Here is a 15,588-nt window from a genome sequence, read left to right on the forward strand (position 1 = left end):
CTGGATTTACCAGGTGCGTGGGCATCATCATAGGCCTGGCTCTGACCCAGTCCCCGCTAGCTGTGTGAGTTTGGGTAGTTCTCTACCCCTTTCCTTCTCCCAGTTGGGGGTATCATGTGCCTGATGATCTTAATGGTCCCCTTGAGGGCTGTGAATCAATGACCATCAGCACTGGCCACGGCCATTCTTATTGACAAGCTCCTAGAGTGTTCAGTACCTACTTAGAAAGCAGGACTGGCTGAGCTCCAGGGTCATAGGTGTGCTTTTTGTAGTGCTGAATTTCTTTGAAAAAAAAATTTTTGAACTCTGGAGCCCAGGTGGCAGGGTAGAGTCCTTGTTCTCCCACTTTCTAGTTGGCTGACCATGGGCAAATTACTTAACTTCTGGGCCTCAATTGTAGGTACTGCAAATTGTAGGTATTCCCTCATAGAGTGGCATGAGGATCAAGGAGTCTGTCTATGTAATGTGCTTAGAACAGTGTCTGGCATGCAGTAAGTGTTTATTATTATTATTATTATTACTTTGAGATGTTGTTACATTATTCAAGGAAAATATTGGAACAAATTGACAAAATGCAAAGAAGGCAATGCATGTTGAGTGCTTAAACTTAAAGGACCTACAACATAGGCAACAAAAGTGTTAGCTGGTACTGTTATTCTTTTCCAGAGCTGCTGCACATACATACATATTTTTCATATAGTTTTAATCATGTGCAAATAATTGTTTTTTTTCCTTTAATTTCATGCTTCTGTGTGGTCTTCATAGCTCCTATAATGACTGTGACATTCCATCATGTTAATGTTGCATAACTTCACCTGCTGTTGAATATTGAAATTGTTTCCCCTTTTTGCTGGTACAAGTAAGGTGGCAGTAAATAACCTCATTAATATAGTTCTGTGATTCTGTTGAGTGATTTCCTTAGGATAAGTTACCAGTGTAAAGTTCCCAAGACAGGAACATAGAAGTAGCTTTAAGGATCTCTTGCCATGTTGTTTTCCAAAAGGGATATATCTGTTAACATTTTCATGAGTGGTAACAGAGATTTACCAGTCAGTCACATGCACATCAGCATTGAATATCGTCATCTTGAAATTGCTCCTCTTATAAAACTTAAACTACACTTATCTAATGCCATTGTGGTGAGTTATCTGATGGCATGGGGCTCAGGGAAAGGATATGGGAAGTTCAAAAGCCATTATTGGTGCTAAGAGTCCATTTTTGTTATAAAATTCTGATTTCCCACAGTCCTTTGCTTTAGGCTTGACTCAGTCTCATCCAAGTGCTGAGTTTCATAGAGAAGAGACATGAGGCTTCGTTTAAGGATACGCACTTACCATCACAGCCTTTTCTTCTGCCTCCCGGAGAGCAACAATTATTAAACACTTTAATTTCCTCACATGACAGAGACAGAGCAAGCCCAGAAGTGTTATTAGCACGGTCAGTGTGACCAGTGACCCAGCTCTTCCTCTTCACTGCTTCTGTTGAGGGCTGACTCATTCCCGTTTTCCCCAGTGCTCACCCATGATGGAGGCACCAGCTCAGTTGTTACTAAGATGTATGTACTGTATGAAACAGCTTGCTGTGAGGGTGGTTTGGATCAAGCACAGCGCATCGGTGTGTTAGAGTAAGCATAACCAATGAAGACCGTGTCTAGGCCTGCTTATTAGTGAGGTTCGAAGCTGTGTTGGGATATAATAATAAATAGGTTCGGGGTAGGAGAACAAGCTAAGCAAAAGGTTATTTAACATGCTTTTGGAATCACAGAAATCTTAAGCTAGAAAGGAACAGTAAAAATCTTCTGAAATGATTCCCTAATTTTACCAATGAAGAAATCGAGGTTTAGGGAAATGAAGTGACTTGTCTGAAGTCTTGCAGTTAGTTTGTAGCTTTGTGTCTCCTATGCTGGGATAGCAGTGTAACAACGATATAATAATGTCTGTAATAAAACAATATAACGTATGATTATATATTTTATATTTATATTTACATGTTATAGAATACTTGTTCAATATGTTGTATGTGCAATACATTATATATTATATCTTATATATATAATATGTAATGTGATACAATAATACCATGTTGGGATATAATATTAGAGAAATACCAGTTGCTTCCTGTGTGCCAGGCATGGTACTAAAAGACTGTGTACATTAGGGGCTTTCATTTGTGAGCAATTCACATGTAACTCAAGCATCTCATAAACTGGATTTTTATTAAGGGAAAGATCAGATGTAGGAAATGGAAACCATAAGTGTGAAGGAATTTTTCTCATGAGACGTGTGGGGTGTTGTTTTGGGTGTGGGTAAGAAAAGGGAAGGAAACTTGGCTCTGTCATCAGATATCTCCAAATTTAGAACAATGTCTATCGCTAGCCATTGGCTTTAGGATATGCTTTACCCTGGGAACCTGCGTAAAATACATTTCCGTGTTTGGCTATTTCTTTTCCAGCTGTATAGAGGGTGTCACCATTATTTAAGATAATAGGAATGGCTAGCAGCCACTTTATATCTAATTACCTTTCAAATTTCTTTTCAGTGAAGGCATTTGGTTTCAGAAGTCACTCTGTGTCAAAATATCAGGATGACAGTTTCAGGGGACCTTGTGGACTGCAGCCAAGGAGTTTGCCCCTAAGGGCTGGTAAATTTCTTAAAGGGCCAGTGAATATTTTAGACTTTGCAGGGCCAAGAAGCAAAATGAAGACTGTTATGTAGATTTAAATGGTTTCATCTAAAATGAAGCCATTTAAAAATATGAAAACCATTCTTTACTTGTAGGCTGTAAACAGACAGCCTGCACAAACAAACAGGTGGCTGGTGGGATTTGGGCTGTGGGCAGAAGTTTGCCACCCCCTAACCTAGTGCGTTTTTGGTTTGGGTGTTCTCTGCGGTCATTGTTAGTTACTCTGGAAATCAGAAGCAGGTCACTCACAGTTAAAAAAGATCAAAGAATCTTCTAATTTTCTGGCCAGAAGAGGACTTAAATATCACCCTCCAGCTGCCTCAGGTGTGTGATTGGTATTGCTGGCTGAGTGTCTGGTTCTCTAGTCTGTCACACACATTCAGGTCTTCATCTATGAAAATGGTCCTTCTTATCACTATAATGAGGAGAAAATAGATGATGGAAGGTTTGAAGAAACTGATGGGATTGTCTGTAGAGGCTTTCAGTATTTTTCCATTACCATTAAATGGGACACTGTACTAAAAAAAATCCATTGTTCCTATTGATTGATGGAGATTAATTCATCCAACAAATATTTATTGAATAGGTCCTGTGTCAGGCACTGTTCTAGGCACAGGGGGATACCTAATTTAAAAAATATGGCTACCCTCTGGAATGTATAGTTTATATATAAATAAGTAAAATTATATGGACTTTTGGGTAATAGGCATCATATAGAGAAGACAGGGAAGAAGGGGATAGAATGTCCAGGGCCAGGGAAGAGGGTTGTTAGTTTTACATAGGATTGAAAGGGAGGGGAGTGCTCAGTGGTAAGGAACAAGCCTGAGTGTTGCAGATGTCTCAGCAAGAGCACTCTAGAAGGAAGAGCTGGTGTGGAGGGCCTGGGATGGGAGTGTGTAGCTGGGGCAGAGTAGACCGGCGAAAGTGACAACAGAGGAGATCAGGCCTTGAAGGTGATTTAAAGGACTTTGAATGGAAGAACTAATGGAATTTGCTGAGGGATTGGGTATGGGGTGTGAGAGAGAAAGGAGACCAGGATATTTTCGGCCTGTGTATCTGGAAGGTTGGCGTCATAGTGCAGGTTGCGGGGGACAGTCAGGAGCTGTTTTTGACACAGATGGAGTTTGAGATGTCTGTTAGCGATCTACAGGGAAGTGGCCCTTAGGCCGTGAGTTTTAAAATCTGGAGTTCAGAAAAGAAGTCTAAGCTTTTTTGAGAGTAGTTGACAGTTGACATAAAGGTAGTGTTTAAAGCCATGAGACTGGGCGGGATTACCAGGGAAGGGAGTTAGAGAAAAGAAGGGGCCCGAGGCCTGAGCCCCAGGACACTCCAGCATTAGGGAGTGGAGGAGACGGGAGGACAAGTGGGGACCTAGAAAGACCTTCCAGGACATAGGGGGGATCAGCAGGCTGGTGTCCTAGAAAACAAGTGCAGAAAGTGTTTTCAAGGAGGCGGCAGAGAGGGAGCCATGGTGACACACCATGCAATTTGGGTCAAGTCACCTGAGGACTGGTGGTCATTGGGGACCTCAGTAAGAAGTTTCAGTGCAGTGTTGGGGGAGAAAGTATACAAGAGGGTGGGAGGAGAGAAATCAGCCACAGGGAGCATGGGCACTTCCTTGGGGAGTTTTGCTTCAAGGGCAAGCAGAGACCAAGGCGGTGGCGTCAAGGGAAGGTTTTCATACAGGATGAGATAATGGCATAATTGAGTGCCGATGGGAATGATCTGGTGGGGAAGGAAAAATTGATGATGACGGGGAGAATTGCTGGACAGGAGAGAAGTTGTCATTATCATGGCTTTGTTTCACTATCACTCTAGCAGTCAGTCATTGCTGACAAATCACCCCAGTATTTAGGGGGTTTAAATAACAACTGTTATGCTTCTGCAGTTGGCAGATTAGGCTAGACTGCTGAGCTCCAGGTTTCACCTGGGGTCCCTCAAATGTCTGGAGTCAGCTGCTGAGAAGGCTGGTCTCTGTGCCTCCAGCAGGCCAGCCAGGGTCACTCACCTGGAGCCTGGCGGGTTCCCAGAAAGCAGGAGACTTACAGGGCCTCCTACAGCCCCAGGTCAGAACCAGTACCGTGTCACCTCCACTTCATTTCTTTGGGTAAAACACGTCACAGGCCAGCCCAGATTCAAGGAGCAGGGAGGGAGAGACCCCTCCCTTCTGCCCCCACCTCCCTCACGATGGGAGACTGTAAGGTCACCTTGCAAACAGGTGTGGACACACGGAGAGGAATTGTTTGGCCGTTTTTGCAATCTGTCTGTCACAGCTTTCTGTGAGCTGAGCATCTTGTATTTGATCTTCACTAGAGTTCTTTATGGTGGATAGTATTTGTTTCACAGATGAGAAAACAGGGGTCACTGAGGGTCTAGTAACTTGCTCAAGATCACACAGCTAACTTAGTGGCAGAATTGGGACCCAAACCTAATCTCTCCGATGTCAAAGTCCCTTTCTTCTCTGTTCTACCTTCTTGATAGTGACTGTTTACAAGAGCAGAGTAGAATGCTGCCTCTCTTTTCTTGTTAGGCACGGGAATAATTTTTTTGTAGATGATTATCATCTCATAATCAGAATGGACAGAGGGAGCTGATTATCTTGTTGTGCCTTGCATGTTTACTGCGTGGGATTGGACAACTGTATTTATTAGAATCCCATTGAGGTCACAGTGGTGTTTCATTAGGGCTTTTATTGACACACATTCACGTCTCTGCTCTCAGCTGGTCCCTAAGTGCCCTTTGACAGTCTTTCTACTTGTCCTTAGTCAGCTGACTGTCCTGTCCACATAGTCATACAAATCCCCCTTCAAATCCCGCTTGGCTCCAGGCCTTCTGACTTCCTGTGTCTGCCTTTATCCTTGCCTCTCTGTCCCCGATAAGGAGACGTCCTGCCTCTAGTCCAAGATTAGTCCCCTCTGCTCAGGTCTCCCTCCCTCCAGAATCTGTCATAATCAGCATCTGTCTCCTCAACCAGCTGGACTTCAAGCTTTTCAATAGCAGAATCCAAATAGTGGAAAGATTTGAGTTAGCATCAGGTAACTGTGGCTCTGCTGCTGGTTGTGTAACCTTGGGCAAATCACATCCCTGAGGTTCATGAGTTTGTGAAGAGTGGACGAGCTGAGTCATCTCAAAGGCCATTGAGGGGGAGAGGGAGAGGGAGATCTGTTTATCTCCACGTAGGAGACTATTGGCCTAGAGCTCAATTCTGTGTGCAGTGGCTACGGTGTGTCCTGGGTCCTGATCTTTGTGTCCTTCAATTTGCCTGCAAGAGCTGCAGCATTCTCTTTGCCTTCTCATTGGAGTGTCAAAACCTTGTTGGCCTCGAGCTGCTGGCCACTTAGCTCATTTAGGAAGGCAGCTGGAGAGGTGGCCTGTCCTGTGTTGGTTCCACAATCTCAGAAAAGATGACCTTTGGTTGGAAAGCACAGACCTCAGTAAAAAAATAATGTTTAGAAGCTCTTTGGGTAGAGGGAGCACATCGGTGAGTAATTAGGTTCAGTCAGGCATTTCAGGTCTCTATAACCTTGCTTATATAGGGAGCCCAGAGCTTTGACCTTCTTAAAATCCCTGGATTGGGATCCCAGCAAGCAGAGTGTCAGACAGGGAGAGAGAGGGAGGTTCCATGGAGGAGAAGCATGGGCCAGAGGAGGGCCACGCTGATGCTCAGGCATGAGATTCAGGATGCAAAGTCGGTCATCATTTTTAACGTAGTTGGCCATAGCAGTTAAGTAGTCCTGCTGCTTATTTATCATGTAACTTCTTGGGAAGTTACGTAGTTTCTGTCAGCCTCAATTTGCTCATCTGTAAAGTGAAGGCAGCTAACATACCAGCTGCTGTGCAGTGTGAGGAGGAGTGAATGAGAGAATACTTGGCAATACTTGGCATAGAATTAGCACTCGATACATTTCAGCTGTGACTGTTATTATGCAGACTTCACGCTTTGTTGTGTTTATATTGTAAATATCATTGGTTAAAGATTTTCCATACTTTCGGGATCGCTGCATACTTTCAAGATGTGCCATTGTAGTATTTCTTACTCATTTAGTCATTCATACACTGAGTTTGTATTTTATCAGTCACCTACTTATGGGCAAGGAACTGTTGATTATTTTCTCTCTGTTCAGGTTATGATGAGCTGTTCATTTCTTAGTGGTTGCCATTATATTATAATTTTCAGAGCTACAGTTTACTGAACAGTAGAATTGCTCACGTCGGGGGTTTAGATTCTAAAGTCAGAACATTGCATAGAGTCAGAATTACTCTTGAAAAATCCGTTAAATCATCTGTAGTGTACAGTCTACATTGGGGGTCATCAGATTTTTTCTGTGAAGAGCCAGATGGTAAATATTTTAGGCTTTGCAGGTCACACATGGTCTCCGTCACATGTACGTCTCCATTTTCTTTTTTATAACCTTTTAGAATATAAAATCCTTTTGTTAGCTCTGAGTCCTTCAAAAACAGTCCTTGGTCTACATGAGCAGACTGTGGAAGGCCCTCGCCAAGATGGCACAGTGACCTCCACCTCCTGGTGCTCACACCAGGTGCAGTCCCCTCCCATGCTGGGTCATGGTTGATCCCTGTGACCAGTAGAATACAGCAGCAGTCGTACAAGACATTGTGGCTTCTGCCTCCCTGTCTCTCCTGGACCCCCTGCTCTGGGGGAGACCAGCTGCCATGTGAGGAGAGGCCACGGGGTGAGGATCTGTGGCCTCCCGCCAGTAGCGCATGGTAAACTAAGCAGTCCTGCTGCTTATTCATCATGTAACTTCTTGGCAGATCCTCCGGCCCAGTGAAGCCTCAGGTGACTGCAGCGTTGGCCAACATCTGGCCTATAGCTTTGTGAGAGACCCTGAGCCAGAACTACCCTGCTAGTGTACATCATTCTGCCCATAAGGTGATTATAAAATCCGTAGCAGTGAATGGGGAGCAGTGAGGAACTCTAAAGAATGTCTGCTTGCCTGCAGAGTTTAATGGATTTTTTTTTTTAGACAGAATCTCACTCCGTTGCCCGGGCTAGAGTGAGTGCCGTGGCATCAGCCTAGCTCACAGCAACCTCAAACTCCTGTGCTCAAGCGATCTTCCTGTCTCAGCCTCCCAAGTATTTGGGACTACAGGCATGCACCACCATGCCCAGCTAATTTTTTTCTACGTATTTTTAATTGTCCAACTAATTTCTATTTTTAGTAGAGATGGGGTCTCACTCTTGCTCAGGCTGTTCTCGAACTCCTGAGCTCAAATGATCCTCACGCCTCGGCCTCCCAGAGTGCTAGGATTACAGGTGTGAGCCATCGTGTCTGGCCGGATTTTTAAAAAACATTTTAAGTGTTTCTGCCAGTTACATAAGTCAGCAAATCTGTTTATAGTTAGGATGAGATGGAAGGGTGGTTAAGTTGCCTAAGGGAACTTAGAAGGAGTAACTTCTAGGTGGGCTAGACATTGAAATACATGTAATCCCCTCAGCAGCCTCCTCCTCCTCCCATAAGGCCAGGGTTGGGGGCTAAATATCTGGTTTGATCCAACTTGTTCCTGACCCCATCTTGGCTTTCACTGATGCTCGGTGTGGCCTCTGCTGTAACAGCCACATGCTTGCACCCTGTGGGGAGCGTTTGCTCCCATATAGGATAGCTCCAGGTGGCTTTGCTCTTTCTTAGTTTTTCCCACAGGACTTTCTGCACTAAATGGCTTTTCCAGAGGCAGTTGGCCATTGACCTATGAGTGTGGTCTTCTTTGGAAAGATAAGCTGGGCCCATTGGTTCCACCTCAGGAATTGAACCAGGAAGAGAGACATTCTAATCATTGGTGGGCATTTGAGCTAAAGAGTCTTGCAGAATTAGAACCAAGCAGCCGGGAGGTGCTCCCAAATTAGGAAGGAGCAGTAACTCAAAAGAAGCATGTTCATGCGCTTATTTAACAGATGTTGATTAGGCCCCTGCTGCGTGCCAGGCATTGTTTTAGTCACTTGGGTTGTAGATCTCCTGGTGGAGCTGACATTTCTAGTAGGGGAAAATAGACAATAGACAATAAACCTTATCCATTAGTGGAGTATACGTAAAGTATGTGAGAAGGTGATAAGTGCTGTACACAGCAGGATAAAGGGGGTATCAGGAGTTCCAGGGGTCAAGGGGTCAGGTTGCAGAGTTAAATAGGGTGAGTGAGGTGACCTCATTGAGGGGTGATGTTTGTGTAAAGTCTTGGAGAAGGCCAGGGAGTTGGCCAAGCATATCATATGTCTGGGACACAGGCATTCCAGGCAGGGGATCAGGTAGGAGTGCTGAGGGAACAGCAAGGAGGCAAAAGTGAGCACGAGCGCACCAGCCTTAGAGTCATTGCAAGGACTTGGCTTTTATCACAAGGGAAATGGGCAGCTGTTGCAGAGTTCTGAGCAGAGCAGGGAAGTGGTCTGACTTGGGTTTTGTGAGGATCACTGTATTGTGTTGGGAATAAAGGGAGCCAGGGCAGAGGCAGAACCTGCTGGAAGCTGGTACAGTGATGCAGGTGGACAGCAGAGATGTGGGGAAGTGGTTGGATCTGAGTGTGTTTTGAAAATGAGAGCCAACAGGATTTCCTAACAGATTGGATGTGGGTTATGGGAGGAAAAGAAGAATCAAGGATGACTCCAAGGTTTCTGGCCCAAGCAGCTATGACTGTAAGGGTGCAGTTGCTGTCAGCTCAGATGGGGAAGGCTGTTATGGAGCAGGTCATAGGGGAGGCCAAGAGTTCAGCTTGGTCATGTTCAACTGCAAGTGCCTTTTAGATAGCCAAGTGGAAATACTGAGTGGACAGTTAAATACATATAGTCTGGATGAGAGGTGTAAATTGGGATGTTGTGGCATGTAGACTGTATTTAAAGTCCTAAGAGCAAGCTTTGCACAGTGGCAGTGTTGTAGCCAATAAGGTTTGTCTGAGGCACAATTATTGCTAATTGAAAACTTTTCCCTAAAGTTGTAGGAGCGGATGAGCTCCCAAAGAGAGTGAACTTGGATTGAAAATGGAGCCCGGTGCAGAAAGGCTGTGAAGCAGGGAGAGGTGGGGAATGCTGGTTCTCAGGGCTGCTTTCTTCCCTCTCAGCCCTCCTGACTTCTGGGTAGGGCTTTCCTTGCACTCTCATTTATCTTACACCTTCATTTTTATGTGAACCATGTGTCATTGGGTTTCTACTCCTTGCCACCAAAGAACTCTGGCTAAAATGGTGGTATTTATCCCTCTTTATGGGTAGGAAACAGAGTCAGGGGTTAAGTCACTTGCTCAAGGTTATACCAAGTGGGCCAGCTGGGACTGGCTCCATTCTTCCTGGCTCCAGAGTGTGTGCCTGGTGTGGGACCCCACTGTCCTTCCTGTGCAGTGGTTGGCTATTGTGCCGTGTGTGGTGTTCAGTGTGATTCCAGTGGTTTAAATGGTCTCATGCAAGTGAGGAGAGAGGTGAGGCCTTACGCTGAGACTATTATTGGCTTGAGTTTTAAACCTTAGGAGTCCTAATCCAGTGAAAGGAATTGAAGCATTGAGTGGCAGTTCATTGATTAATTTCTTGTTTCATTTTCAATCAACAAACATTTTAGCACCTACTATGTGTCGAACACTATTAGGCACAAATCTTTCCAAGCCTGGGTTCCTCATTTGAACTACAGAACACAGAGCTGTGACTATTTCCTCAGATCTTCCAGGGATGGTAAGTAGCTAGTACCATTCTAGATGCATAGGACGGAAGTTAATTCATTACCTCCAGTGGATGCCTCAGGGTATTAGACTTCAGTCTCTGCTGGAACCCTGATTGAGAAAAGCAGAAACCGAAATAGCTCCCCCAACACATAATCACAGTTTCATAAATACTATGTAAGATCAGAGCTGAGATCTAGAGGATAAGTCAGAGTGAGCTAGGTAAAGTGTGAGGTGGGCCTTGGAGAGCTAGGAGATACTCTCTAGGTGAAAACAATGGGCAAAGACCCTGAGGCAGTTTGGGGGTAGGATGAGATGCACCTTTTAGGCCTGTCTGGGCCTTGAGTTTGAGAGCACCGACAAGTTAAATAGCCATTAAGTGTTTTCAGTGGTGTGTGTGTTTCTTTGTGAAAGAGATAGATTGAGAGAGGAGATCAGGTTTGTGCTTTGACAAGGTGACAAGATCTGGCTTCAGTGGGAGAATGCCTTGGAGAGGCAGGAATGAAATTCACAGGCTGAATTGTATTTCCAGGCAGATGATAGCAGCTTGGATGAGGGTGGTGGCAGTGGGACAGATTCCCTGGATATCTGGAAGGTAAAATGGAAATAGGACTTGGGAATGGGTGGGATCCGGGGGTTGAAAGGGTGGTATTGTCAAAAGACAAAGTTACAACAGATTTAAAGATCTGAATTGGCTTTTACCTGTGATTACAGAATCTGTAACAATAGAGTGAGTGTTCTGGTGGGCTGAGCAGAGGAGGTTGGTTTTCTAGACAGAAGAGGGCTGAGGAAAACAGAAACAGAAAACAAAAAGAGGATTTGGTCATTTCAAAGTTACTTTTCTTATAAAGGTTAAAGTGCTGGGGACTTCCTTATCCTGCTGGCTAACACTGCCATGAGTAACTCCATGTTGGTTTGGTCTCTTGGGCCTAGTGCAGGAGCTCAGTCCAAACTAATAACCTCCTAAATTTTATTTAACAATTCTCCTTTTTCCCCAAAACTTAGGGCATCAGCACTACTCTTAGTCACCATCATTTTGGGTTTTCAGCCTTAGCAAGTTATGGGTTTTGGTGTCTACCTTATCATGTATTTCTTGGAGTTTCCATCTTTCCAGCCAGAGAGAGACAATTTAGCATTCATGGCTTCATGTAGATGTTTAATACTACTATTATGACTAAATGACTACAAGGAGGATAATACCAAGAGTTTGGAGTATGCCGTTAGCCAGGGTCCCATGAATCAAACCAACTAAAATCATTTAGATCAAAGAATGAGCCAGATGGGGAATCTACCTGTTTTAGCCAGGCAGCCTGTTAATTCTGTTTATTCACATGCAACAAGAAGTGTTAGCAACTGCACAGATTCCTTCCTGTTCGGCTAGTAGGTAGCACTTCTCTTATCTAGAATCCCATGACTGGGTTTGGCATGATAGATCTAATATTTTATCGGTTTTCTAAAGAAGCTACTGATTATGAAATTCCAACTACAGCATTATCCTGCCAAGAAAAAAAGGCAGGCATAAATAAGGAAAAATTAAGACGGGTAGGAGTCTCATTATGATAGGGAGTCTTGTTCTGATGTCTTGGGAAAAGCTTGAGGCATGTTGTCAGCTTCTTGTCTAAACATTTTGAATGTTTCTGGTTATGACATTGGGTGTCTGGGTGAACTCTCTGTGTGGCTCACATATCAGGCATAAGACTTGTCCTTTGTAATTTACATGCAGTTGTCCAGCTCCCGTTTATAGGGCTTTGGGAACAGAGCAGTTCTTGTTCTTGATTGGAAAAGTATAGCCAAATATTGGAGGAAACTAGAATTCAGGATCCAGTCCAGTCTACCAATAGATAATAAAAACTGGGAAACAACAAACAGGGCTACAGTCTAATAGGTGTATTATGGTTTTTCATTTTGAAACACGAGTTTTCTCTCAATCTCCCTCATCTCTACTAAAGATAATCAAAGTAAGACTAATTTGTTTGCAAAGTAAGTTTATCCTCATCAAACATGGCCATCAAACACAAGAGCAGCAAGAATAGTGACTGACCACAAAGTTTGCTTTGCTGGAACTTTTTTTAGAGACATGGTCTTGCTCTGTCACCCAGACTGGAGTACAGTGGCATGATTATAGCTCACTGTAACCTTGAACTCCAGGGCTCAAGCAGTCTTCCCGTCTCAGCCTCCCAAGTAGCTAGGACTATAGGTGTACACTACCACACCTGGCTAATTTTAAAATTTTTTGTAGAGACGGTCTCACTGTGTTGCCCAGACTGGTTTCAAACTCCTGTCCACGGGCAATCCTCCTGCCTTGGCCTTCCAAAGTACTGAGATTACAGGCATGTTGTTGGAACTTTTTATAAGGAATCCCAGATTAGACTTTTAAAAGACTTTCAAGGATAGGAACCCAAACCAATATTTCCAACAGTATCCTATTATAAAGAGAGCAGATTCTTATTGAACTTATGCAAATAACTATATTAGTATAAAAATAAGAACACTACGAATAATTTCCAAATTCTGGAGTGATCAGGTAGACAAAGTAAATGCTTCAAGTTTTGTTCACAAGAGTATAGTTTACCAAATTGTTATAAGCTATAGATAGCTTAAAGGAAAAAGAGTCCTTAAATCTGGAAAATAAAAACATTAAAAGACTCAACAGTGTTTCAAATTAAGAGCTGTAAAAACCCATAATTCTTCTTTATCAGTTCATTCAGTCTCATGTAATTAACTTTAGTTCTGCTTGATCTTGATTAGCAGTTTCATAAACCCATCAATTTCTTTATTAGGGCTCTGGAAAGTCTTAGAACCCAAATGATCTTAAAGTCATCAGAAGCCTGTACTTGTCAGAGTCTTTTCCAGCCTTTCAGTTAATCTCCTTGAAGATACAACACTTTAGGATTATAGCTGCTTGTAAAAAGCTTTCAGAAAAGCATCAGAATAAAGCAATTAATTTTGGACAAGAAGACAATGGCCGTGGTTAAAGATCTGATGAGAGTTCATTATAGTAATGATTCAATTGCCTTGGAAATTTGGTTGCTTGTGTGGCTTACAACAATTTACCATAATAACCAGAATTACGACTGATAACATATCAGATTTCTAGGAATTTCATATAATTTTTTGGAACACATATCAATAACATACCTATAAATATAACTTAAAGAAGGTTTAACATCATTTATTTGACAATGCTTCGTGTATAATTTAACATATCAAATAAGCCTAATTAGTTTAACATCTGTCTTTCACAAGGTAAGAGACACATCCTTCCATGTTTTCCTGGGGCCAAACTGGGAAATCCCAAAGTAAATTCAGGGTCAAAAAGACATTAATTTAGAATTTGATTTTGGGAAGTTTGTCAAAAATGTCAAAAGGTTTAAAACACTTAATTAAAATAGCATCACAGGTAATTGTGTAATAATAGTCATTCATTTAACAAGAGTGATAAAAGACTTCAGAAGGCAAATACAGAAGGTTACATAGTTGTCAACAAAAACTTAGCTCCTTTATTATTGTGAGGGCACTCACTTTTCTTAAGTAATTAAAGACCTAATAAAAGACAGCACAAGGCACAAGAAATTATCTTGATACAACACAAAATCTTTGTTTCCCAGGCCAATTACCTAAAAGATGAAGAAAAACCTTTCACTATTTCTTATTAAGAGCGATTAAGGCTAGGCTTGGTGGCTCACGCCTGTAATCCTAGCACTCTGGGGGAGGCAGGAGGATCGCTTGAGCTCAGAAGTTCGAGACCAGCCTGAGCAAGAGCAAGACCCCGTCTCTACTAAAAATAGAAAGAAATTATACGGACAACTAAGAATATATATAGAAAAAATTAGCTGGGCATGGTGGTGCATGCCTGTAGTCCCAGCTACTCGGGAGGCTGAGGCAGGAGGATTGCTTGAGCCCAGGAGTTTGAGGTTGCTGTGAGCTAGGCTGACACCACGGCACTCACTGTAGCCCGGGCAACAGAGTGAGACTCTGTCTCAAAAAAAAAAAAAAAAAAAAAAAACCAAATTCTAGTTTTGCATCAGTGTACTTTTGATATTCATACTCTCAATTTTTAGAAAAACTTATAAATAATTTCCTTCAAATCTTAGCTTGATCACATATAAAATTCCTATCGCAAGATTTATCTTCCACAAATCTTTTAGAATTTTCTTATTTATTCAGTTTTTATGCCATACTTTTCCTCTTTCTCATTTTGGAACAACCAGTCACTCTAAGGCAAAAATTACTTTCTTTTTTCCTTAGCAAAAACTCATTCTCATACTTTATAACTTCCTTAATGAAACATGCCTTACTTCCTTTGCATACAGAGTTGTTTCCCTTCTTATTTCTAGTCTTTTTTTTTTGGAGACAGAGTCTCACTCTTTTGCCAGGGCTAGGGTACCGAGGTGTCAGCCTATCTCACAGCAACCTTCAACTCCTCGGAGTAGCTGGGACAACAGGTTTGTGCCACCACACCCAGCTAATTTTTTCTCTTTTCAGTAGAGATGGGGTCTTGCTTTTGCTCAGGCTGGTCTCAAACTCCTGAGCTCAAGTGATCCTCCCGCCTCAGGCTCCCAGAGTGCTAGGATTACAGGCCTGAGCACTGCACCTGGCCTATTTCTAGTCTTAATGACTATATGTTACTATGTTAATTAGAATTTTTAACTCTTAGTAACTTTAATTTCTAGTGAGAAGTGTTAGGAAATAGGCAAATTTAGACTGTTTTATATCAGCATTTTGCAGATGAGTACCACTTCATAATTTTTAGAAACATGTTTCCATAATGTATTTTTTCATGTTTATTAACAGACCCAAATATATTTACCTTCTCTATACCACATAAAAACAAGATGCCAAAATACATATACTTTAAGTTTTTGTTCTGCAATTAATATTTCAATACTTTAGCTTATTTAGAAACAACTCAGACATTTCATGGCTATTTACTACTTAATTTAACATGACTTTTAAGATTTCAAGTTACTAAAAAAGATTTTTGAAACTATGACAAATTCATAGCCAATGAAGGAGTTCAGGAAATGCCACCCCCAAAATGTTGCTTTGGTATATATCGATCGTTTCCAGCTGAATGGATTTGAAAAATAAATGTAGGGAAAGGCTTTCTCTGGATTGCTTATCTGCCCAATGATAGATGCTTTAGAGGAACAAAACCTTCATCAATGTGACAAACTAGGCAAGTGTCAAAAACATTACAAACAAAGAAACAGAAGTCAAGCTTGATTCTTTTCCTTTCAAACTATCAATCTT

General features: G+C 42.4%; 1 protein-coding gene and 1 pseudogene across 1 annotated transcript in view; both read left to right on the forward strand.

The window, feature by feature from the left end:
* Positions 1–15,588, forward strand: part of RAPGEF1 (Rap guanine nucleotide exchange factor 1) — a 137,987-nt gene that overhangs the window by 25,980 nt on the left and 96,419 nt on the right.
* Positions 9,544–9,626, forward strand: LOC123646838 (annotated as a pseudogene).

The sequence above is a fragment of the Lemur catta genome, chromosome 10, assembly GCF_020740605.2.
Source record: "Lemur catta isolate mLemCat1 chromosome 10, mLemCat1.pri, whole genome shotgun sequence".
Lineage (NCBI taxonomy): Eukaryota > Metazoa > Chordata > Mammalia > Primates > Lemuridae > Lemur > Lemur catta.